Raw genomic sequence first — 10,423 nt, forward strand, 5'->3', positions numbered from 1 at the left:
TAACTACCAGGGGCGCGTGGCAGGGTTGCCACTAGCGTTTCACTTTAAGAGAGACGAGTTGAAAACAACAACTTGGGAATTTTGCCTGAGCAAAATCCAAAACATTAATCGTACTTGCGATGTTGTAAGAAGCATTGACAGTATTTACAAACTGACCAAGACAAATAATGAGCAGACTGAAATTCAAGATTACTCATTCCAAAATATCTCCATAATTGATTGATTGATTTGGTTTATTTTAATTCGCTTTTCTGCCACCTTTGCTAATCGCGAAGATGAGGATGATGTGATGAAATAACAAATGACACCAATATCTAGGCCAGGATTTAAACTCGAAACACCTAACGCCGTAGCGAGCTGTGCTAACCACATCACCACGAGTGTTTCTTGTGTCATGCAATATCAACAACGTGAGATAGGGGAAATCCAACGTCATCCACAATACGAAGAAACCTTCGGGGTTGGTGTCTACAGCGCCAAAGACAGAGCAAAGCGATATGAAGCCAAGGTCACAAGTAGCCAACATACAATACTTATTTTAGAAAACAGTGGCAACCTATAAATTTTACCGACAACTGATATGCATCTATGAAGAAATATGTGTTTTAAAAGTGGGTTTCAAGAAAATTCCAACGATTATTTGCAATACTAGGAACATGCGAATTAAAAACTCTCTCTCTCTCTCTCTCTTTCTTTCCACTCAAACTGTATCATCTTGAATGCTCTATTAAAGAAGTTGTAAATTAATATTTCATTGAAAGGAATTACATTGAGTTCGGTGCATACTGCCTGTACTAGTTTGTTCCGCACTTCACGATATCATTTGATATTGGTACATCAAGAGAAATCCTCGTAATTTGCACTCTTTTCATGGGAATTAGTTTTCTCATTTTGTGTCTTTGTTTCGCATTCTTATCATCGAACGTGAAAAAAAAATAATCAAAAGGAAAACATTGAGTACACGTCATAAATTGTACATATTCATCATTCATTGTAGCAACTTGATATCAACATTGAAATGTAAGAGTAACATTTTCGGAAGGCACCAAAATGTCAACTTCAGAAGAGACAACGGGGCTTATGGAGAAACCGCACAGTGTTGCCAATACAGCGCTAGCTCATGTCGCCCGGAAATGATGACCTTCCTTCACAATGAAGGTGTTACATATTTTGTACATATAATGATAATTATATGTAATTATTAACATCAATATTATACTGTGAACGTTACAGTTACCCTTTTTACTATGATCCATTGCGATCACTACACACGCGAGTGTAATGCACGAATATGACACTTCAGAAATCACTTAAAAAAGTAAAAATCACTGAGAGCTCACACAACTGAAAACACTTTTTCGGAAGAGGGAAAAAGTCTAAACAGACCAAAGCAGATCTCTCACTCAAGTAAGGGGACCCTGGCACATGGGTTAGATTCAAGTTGCAACCCAAACAAACAAATGAGTTATGGCCCACGTGAACTGATAAGACGTGAATGACTCAAGCAAGGCATGTCATATTTCTATCTTGAATCCCCATATTTTGTCACGTGTTGGAAAGCCTTTCAAAGGTTAATATGGTGTCTATGAATTTATGTGTACGTTGGAAACTGAAAGGTGATCTTCATTTCAGCATTAATGTCGACAGTAATGTAAACGAAAACAACGTGTATTTGCGACAGCACTAATGTTGCTCACAACAGCAGCATTGGAAATAATTGTCAATTATTAAATTTAAGTAATTTCAATTCTATTATAACAAACTGCATGAAGTTCATATTTTTACTGAATGGAAATAAAATAACAACTCGAAAACTTGGTGGTGATTAGCCGGAATGTTGCGGTGAGTCAGCTCAAGATGGCCAGACAACGTCTCCGTACTTCGCGCGCGGTTCGGGTTAAAAAGAAACTCCAAATGCATGGAAGTAATATTTCTGGGAACCTTTGAGTGGTTATAAAAAATAATTTCATTATTTTCTCCACAACTTTGTCGCTGGAAGTTTTTACTTGGAATTACAGAACAAAAAATGGCCAGCGACGACATTTCTACTGCACGAATATAAAAAATCTCCACATACTTTATTTGAATATTTTTTAATGCAAATATGCTTTAAAGTATTGATAAATTCTGAGTACCACCGTCACCTATGACAATTAAAAAACCGTGTCAATTTTTTTCATAATGAAAGCTTCAATTTTACGGCATGTTTCAACGTTAGGAATGAAAACAACGTAAAAATTGTGTTTTCACAGAAAATTTGCGTTTTTAATTTATCTAACATTATGTAAGCAAGATACTAGTTTTTTGTGTTCACCATCGTATTCTCTACAAAATTTCCTGCAAAACTTCAGGTACCGATTTTACTTAAGCTAAATTTGTAAATCCAGAAATTTGACAACAGCGCGCTCGTATTTCCCATAAGAAAAGCATTGCCCATAAGAACCCATTGTGTCTTCTGAACGTGAAAACGACTCATTCTAGAAGAACTTTCGGGATAATTCTTGTGAATTTCAATTCTTCTCATTGTACGTCATTATTCTGCACTTTCAAGCAAATAGTAAATATGATCCAGTGACACCTTTGTCCAGGTCGGAACTCGTGTCCGGAACATTCGGTAGAGAGATCATGTGTTGATCACTAAACGTACTCAGTCACCGAAGTGGCTCAAGAATGTTCATCTGCCGGAGATTTTTGTTGTTTTTAGTATAGAGGTTTGCCTGCTTTTTATTACGAACTCGATTCGCAATAGCGCTAGTTCACAATTTTCTAATAAATAAATTGTAATAACATTACAGTCTGCGTGTTCGAAACGAGTCAGCAAACACATCATGTTTACATTTGTTCGTTCGTGGATTTCTCCTATCTCACGTGTCCCTTGCAATTGTTGATGTTGCATGACATACAAAACACTCCTTGGCGCTACGGCGTCAGGTGTCTCGGGTTTAAATCCTGGCCTAGACATTGGTGTCATTTGTTATTTCATCATATCATCCTCATCTTCGTGATTAGCAAAACTGGCAGAAAAGCGATTTAAAATAAACCAAATCAATCAATCAATTATGGAGATATTTTGGAATGAGTAATCTTGAATTTCAGTCTGCCCGTTATTTGTCTTGGTCAGTTTATATAAATACTGTCAATGCTTCTTACAACATCGCAAATACCATTAATATTTTAGATTTTGCTCATGCAAGACTCCCAAGTTGTTGTTTTCAAATCGTCTCTCTTAATGTGGAACGCTAGTGGCAACCCTGCTACGCGCCCCTGGTAGTTATGTCAGAGCAAGCGTTTGCTGTGTTGGGTTGCATACGTACAGGATAGATTTTAAGCGCTTATAGCTCAGAAACTAAGGTAAACTTTATAGGGAAAAGTTACTTGTTTTTATGATATCTACCAGCACCCAAGCGTTGTTGAAAGAGTTTTGCGACACCCTATATATATATATATGTGTGTGTGTGTGTGTGTGTGTGTGTGTGTGTGTGTGTGTGTGTGTGTGTGTGTGTGTGTGTGTGTGTGTGTGTGTGTGTAAGCCCCGTGGCTAGATAATATAATTCCCTTACTCCCTCCTCAATACCAAACACCCTTTTGTGTACTTTCTTCAATATTTTCTTCTCATTCCATGATTGGTGATATTTACGTCCTATAAATTTTGAAATGAGGAAACCAAGAAAAACTCATTAGAAAATAATATAGGTATATTTAAAGATTCATAGTTTGCATTTCTGATTTAAAATAGAAATATACCATATTTAAAAATTTTTCTAAGCTCTGAAGAACATCTTTTCATACGTACGGTTACTACTACTATGTACAGTGGTGGAAAAAAGTTCTTCCCCATAAGACTTTAATGGCAGTAAATAATGCCGGAAGGGTAGGCAACACACATTGCACCATTAGGTGATCGGGTGATTCTGTCTGTCTCAAGAGCAACTCGTCTTTCATGCAAAAGCCAACAGGCACAGGAAATGTAGGAAAGTCACGTGACTTGTCAGGTGGAATGTTGTTCGTCAGAAAATCGCCTTTTCTCAACCCAGGTCGCAGAATCGACAACAGCTACACGTTATATCTCCGAAAATGATTCCCCTAAAAACGTTGAACGAAACGCTAAAAGAATTATTGCCTTAATTACTGTATGTGCTGTAGCAGCAAGTCGTTAGGGCGTTTTATTACCATGCGAGAAATCTGGGTTCGATCCCCGACGGGCGATAATCGGGATTTTGTCCACCTGTTCAAGCTGCTTCGGTGGCAACCCAGCGTCGTATAAAGTGGGTATCTGGAGGAAACTCTGGGAAAAGGAGGGGGTAAGGTGGCCAGGGGCGTGGTGCTGATCACATCATTCCCACCTTCGGCCTGATGAAGAAAGCGTTGGGCCCCAACTCCACTAACTCCACACCCCCTATACGCCTTCATGGCTTGGTGCAAAGCACAAGGTAGCACTTTGCTTTTTAATTTACTATACATCCCGTTTTTGTCGGAACAGAACTTCCCAATCCCTACGTGGGCTTTCTTCCAAGTTCCGTAGGGATGTGAATAGGCTCCAATATTTCTTGACACAATTCATACATGTTATATTTCCTTATAAGAACAACAGCCGATATATTTTGTGTGCGTGTGTGTAAGGGGGGGTATAATCCAAACATGTGAGGTGATCCTTTTCCCACTACTCACTCCATTCTCAGAAATAAATCTCAATTCCACACACTGAAAATGCAGCACTTTCTACATCTTAGCATGCAAATATCTACATAGTAGCAAAGTAATGTGTGGAAAGAGAAAAATTAACGATTTGTAACGGCACTCTGGACATTTTTTAGTTTATTTTTTTTCAATTTGAACTGACATTCATAACATTCATTAACAATCCCAATATTGACAAAAGAATAGCTTAGTCGTTCTGCTACTTTCAATTCTTCATTATCGTAGTCACCGTAACTCTCCCCCTCTCTCTCTCTCTCTCTCTCATCCTTCCCGATGGCACTGTAGTAGAGGAGTTGCCTTGTAATCAAGGAGTCCCCGGTTCGATACCCGGTGGAGACACAGTGGTTAGGATCCCACTTTAAACTGTAGATGCAGTCTCGATTAGCCTTTGTGTGCATAAAGTGGACTTAAAATACCAAATGTAAATAAAAATCAAAATCACCGTAACTCTCTACAAAGCCAGAGGATCCATTTTTGAAACCTGTTGAGGCTTAGATGTAGCATTGCATTCGTATCATTACCCATCATCTTCATCGTCGCGATTATCGCAAGAGGTAAAAATGCGACACAAAATAACCAAACAGAAGCTTGGAATCAATCTGAATATTGGTTACCTTGGATACATGGTAGAATTGTTTTAAATATCACTTCCTGTGATGTAATAGGGTTTTTGATTAGAGACCATTTGTATAATACATATCGTTGTTGCGAACAATAAGTAGTTTCACATTCACCACACTCTTCGGTTGTTTAGAAATCGTAAGGAAGAAGGATCTCTAAATTTCCGCTTTCACATGTCAATGAAACTTTAAAATACGTTCAGCGTAGGTCACAAAAGAGATTTACATATTGTTATGATATCTTTTAAACACCACGAAATCTAATTCCAATAGAATACGATACTACTCCTTACGTTCCTGTAAATGTTCACCATTAGTCTGGCGAAAAAAAGTAACGAGGAATTCCGTGTTTCCTTGAGGAAAGATAAGGCGTCTGCTTGTAAGAAGCAAGCACCAACTGCTTCGATCATTGACCTTCACTGCCAGAGTGACTCACAGCTGGCCTGCGCTCGTTCCAGTGTGCGTATAAAATAGGTATTTTATTTCGTTCGTTCTAATCCACAGTTATATCAAGCTAACATTATAATATTTTCGTAAAATATGTAGTAAACAAGTTGTATACATTATGGTCTTCCAGAGTGTTGTTGCCTTCTGCTATTTACACGCGGGAGATGGGGGTGTTGTAAACATTTCTGAACCCAAAGGTCGAGCACGAAGGAAAAGTCGTGTAAGCATTGGAGGTAATAACAAGGTAATAGAAGTTGAAGGAAATGCTGGAATAAATTATATCAGAAAGAGTAAAAACAGTTCTCATCACACATAGGGCTATCAGATCACTCGTCAGCGGAAAGTAGGACAAAATGTCTCAAAATGTTGAACACGATCGTATTTGCAGTAAATATAATAGGTTACTAGGACATCTTAGCATATAACGAGAATATGACACATCTTCAGCTGAAAAATTAATGTTGAAGTGAAAGGTTGAGTTCAAAATTCCTCAACTGCTAATTAATAGCACGGCTGTATGTGATTTCAACTTGTGTATGTAAGACAGAACGTTTTTCGTCGAGTGGGGCCAGGAAGAGAAAACAATCCATGAATTCGGGAAGGAAAAAATTCACAATTTCGTAAACAAAGTCTGGAAGTTCTTGTTTATTAATATGTAAAAAACTACTATACACTGGAAAAAAACAGAATTCTGTGCCTTATTTCTCCAATAAGTAGAATAATTACTTGTTACTTAGAACAAATTACCGACACTTATATCGATAGAACTTCACAAAGTAAGCATTTTTATACATATATCCGGACTTTTCCGGATCTAGAAAATCGTGAAGTAATTTCTGAGCTTTTCCGAACATCCAGTAGCAACCATGCACACTCTTTGATTTAAGCATACTTCTCCAAGGAACCACGTTATCTTAGACTCCCCTCAGTTTTTCTGTTTCTCCATCTAATTTGAAGTTACGTGATGCCCAAAATACGTATAAGACATTTTAGATTTTTTTCAAATTCCTTCCGGAGGCCAGACACAACTATAAAATGTAGGACACGTCCGGAAATAAGAATGTTTCTTATAAGTCTTTTTATTTTCTTATTTAGCGTCGTTTTTCTTTCACCTCTTGCTAATCGCGACGACGAGGATGAGTGATATGATGAAATTGATGAAGGGGCACTCACAAAGAACACCCATACGCACGACGGGATTCGAACCCAGGACATCAGACATCGTAGCACACTGTACTAACCACTCTGTCACGGACGGAATTCTTATAGCCCTAATCGTTCCTCAAGCATTTTTCCTATCTTTAACTACACACGAAACATAAAGAACAATCTAAATAAACAGGTGCCAGTTCACACTCTAACCGTAAAAAAACATATGCATGTGAAAATGCAAAATAATATTTATTTTTAGGTAGTTGTGATTTATTATTGTATATTAAAGAAATATATTAGTGATAAAATGACGGAAGTAGAGGAACATCTCCAATGAAACACTCATGCCTTATGGATATTTGTATTTCTTGCAGAACAAGGTTCCGAGTTCGAGTTCCGACCAAAATGGGTTCATTGTGTATGTTCATTCTTGTCTTTAATGTAATCATAAATCGTCGTCATGAATAATTTAACTTCAGAGGAAGAAAACTGAGGTAATTACTAATAAAAACAATAACAAAACAAATTTGATCTTAAAGCCCTGGCTTTGAGCTACATCTTCCATCACGTGGATCATAGGCGTGAGCCCAGGGGGCCAGGGGGAGGGCAAATGCCTCCCTAATCATGGACGTCTGCAGATTTTTTCCACGAAGAGACAAGCAAGGTATTTTTCCATGTGGCAAATTACCCCGATAATAGTGTTGCATTATCGCATTCCTGCATCCTCATTATAATAATTAATGTAAATTATTATGACTGAAATCAAATTATACATGTGAAAACGTACTTTTTGGTTGACATTCGTTTTCTAAGGGAAAGATGTGGCAATACTTGCCCCCCTTCCAGACATCTATGCCCCTATATTATTATATTTTCACCTAGAAATTTAGGATAGATGAATCCTATCGCCGTTATTAAACTATATTATACTCTTAAAGAAAATTAAGTATTTTCAAGCTGATGAAAGTTCAAAGCAACTACTGGGGAAGGGGGTGCAGTGGCGAAACCACAGCCCCCCACAACCTTGAACGGAAATCAATTTTAGGGGCAAACATGGAAATAAAGGACAGCAAGAGTAGTAGAATCTAAGAGTAGCAGGACAACAGGATACCCACGATGGATTTTGTTTTCACGTCTTTCTTGCATTATTTCTTCCAGACTGCCAAGAGCACCTGCGGGGGGGGGGGGGACAGAGCTGCAATTTCCCCCTTGATTTCAAATTTTATACAAATATAAATACCTTTTGTAAAATGTTCTTGCTCGCTTCGCTCGCAATGTCTGCTTTTCTTGCAGTCTAGTCAAGTTCAGAGCCGTAGCTAGGGGTCGACGGGAGTTAACCCTGGACGCCAAACGATCTAAATGAAAAAAATTGAAAAAGATAATAATATGGCGCTCCATGAATTTTTTTCCCCAAATTAAATCGACATTGTTTTCATTTTGCAAAAATTTGGATCTGAAAATTTATTGGTCGCTTCGCTCGCAATTTGTTTTCTGTAATGCATTTTAAATTACCGAGGAGATAAGTACTGCTACTAAAACGTTTTCTCTTAAGTGCATGAACAATTGTTTGGAGGAAAAGGATCGCGCAGATTTGAGAGACAATTTATATTATTTTTACTGTTGGTATATAAGTATATGTTGTGTGTGTGTGTGTGTGTGTTGTGTATATATATATATATATATATATATATATATATATATATATATATATATGTATTTATATGTGTGTGTGGGGCGGAGGTGGGGTGTATATATAAACACACCCATCAATGCAATAAAATTTAAGCAAGTGAGATGAATTTACGTTATTATTTTCCGGCCTGAACTATCATCAAGGCTATCCCCCCCCCTAATCAGAGGGTCTGAGCACGCCTATGACGGGGACTGACACTTTACGTAGGTGTAGACACGCTTCGTACAATTTGATGATATCGCGATTACGTAATGAATGTGCAGCCACTTAACTGAACCCCCCAAAATTCGATTTCGATTTTTTTTCGATTTAGTTTATTTTACTTCGCGTTTTGTGCCTCTTGGCTAATTTGCGAAGATGGGGATGAGTGATGAAATGATGAAATTGATGAATGGACATTCACAAACAACCAAGCCCGACTGGGATTCGAACCCGGGACCCTTGGCGTCGCAGCGCGATGGGCTAACCACTCGGCCACAGGGTCGCCCCCCCCCCCAATTCACTTTTCATTACTAAATTCTAAATTAGCATAATATCACATAGTTTACCTATTCATAATATGCGCCGCTTTGGTGCACTTTGTGGATTGTGCATTAATCAACATCAGGTTAATCGCGGCAGGCAAAGTGGAGGGAAAATGACAATGAAACACAACGAGGGGGCCCTTGGTTCCCAATTAATGAAACTCTGTCTACATGCAACTGAGTCGCTGCGTGAAATCGCTGAAAATGTCGTTTATTAATTTCTTAATTTTGCTTATTTTATATTGCTTTTCTAGCACTTGGCGTCAGCAAAGGCGATGAGGATGATTAATGAAGTTATGAAATGGATGATAGAACATGATGATCCATGTCTTACACAAAATTCTAAGTTGGGACTAATGAATATAGATTTGTCTTATCATTTGTCAAGTAGTTACTTTTAACTCCTATCTTTTTCAAGGACTTCTGGGTTGACAGAATGTGTGTTGCGCGATGATGATTCGACGAAAACCACCATTTCAGTGAACTTTCTTGACAATGACTCTAATATCACTAAAGAGAACATTTCCTTACGAGTAGCTGTTGTTAAGAAACCAATTCCTGAAACTTTTTCTGGTGGTCTCACGGCACCAGGCTGTTGTTTGTTATGGCTGGGCCTGGGGGTATGACTCACGCTGCTGCTGTCAATACTCAATCATTCCCGAGAATCCAGGTCCGCCAGGCAAACCCAAGCGACAATTTTGTTATTTGGGTTGCATAGACAACAGGCTTTAAGATGGTACGATATCGTAGGTCTCGTGGCCCAAGAACTACTTTCCATGACTGTACATTCTAAATGTACGACACACATGTAGGACTACAACTTGAAATAAAATTTCTGTTTCATTTAGTTCGTGGTGGTAATTAAAACTTTTCGATGACTCCTCGTAAATAACCATCATTAATAATTCATGAAATTTTCATATGACTGGCTTCCTTTTGTACTTTAGAATGCAAACTTTAAGGATATTCGAGTTCAATTTTCATAAACTCTCGCAGCTCTTAATACGTGGATTTTAGCTGCAGTAATCTCTAATTCAAACATTTAATCAAGGAGTAATAGAACAGAGATATCGGCGTGTTTAATCTTAAATGTGGTAGTTTACTGAAGGCAATGAACGTTCAGGTATAGTCTATTCTGTTCTATTTATTTTCTAATGAACTTCATGTAAATCATCTATTAATTAAATAAATCATCTACCAATTACCCTCGGATTGCATGGATCTCTGAGATTCAAATATGAAAATGCTGCCCACAGGGAGAATCAAGTGGGGGGGGGGGGCACTTGCCG

Source organism: Lepisma saccharinum (assembly GCF_977018435.1).
Source record: "Lepisma saccharinum chromosome 12 unlocalized genomic scaffold, izLepSacc3.1 SUPER_12_unloc_1, whole genome shotgun sequence".
Lineage (NCBI taxonomy): Eukaryota > Metazoa > Arthropoda > Insecta > Zygentoma > Lepismatidae > Lepisma > Lepisma saccharinum.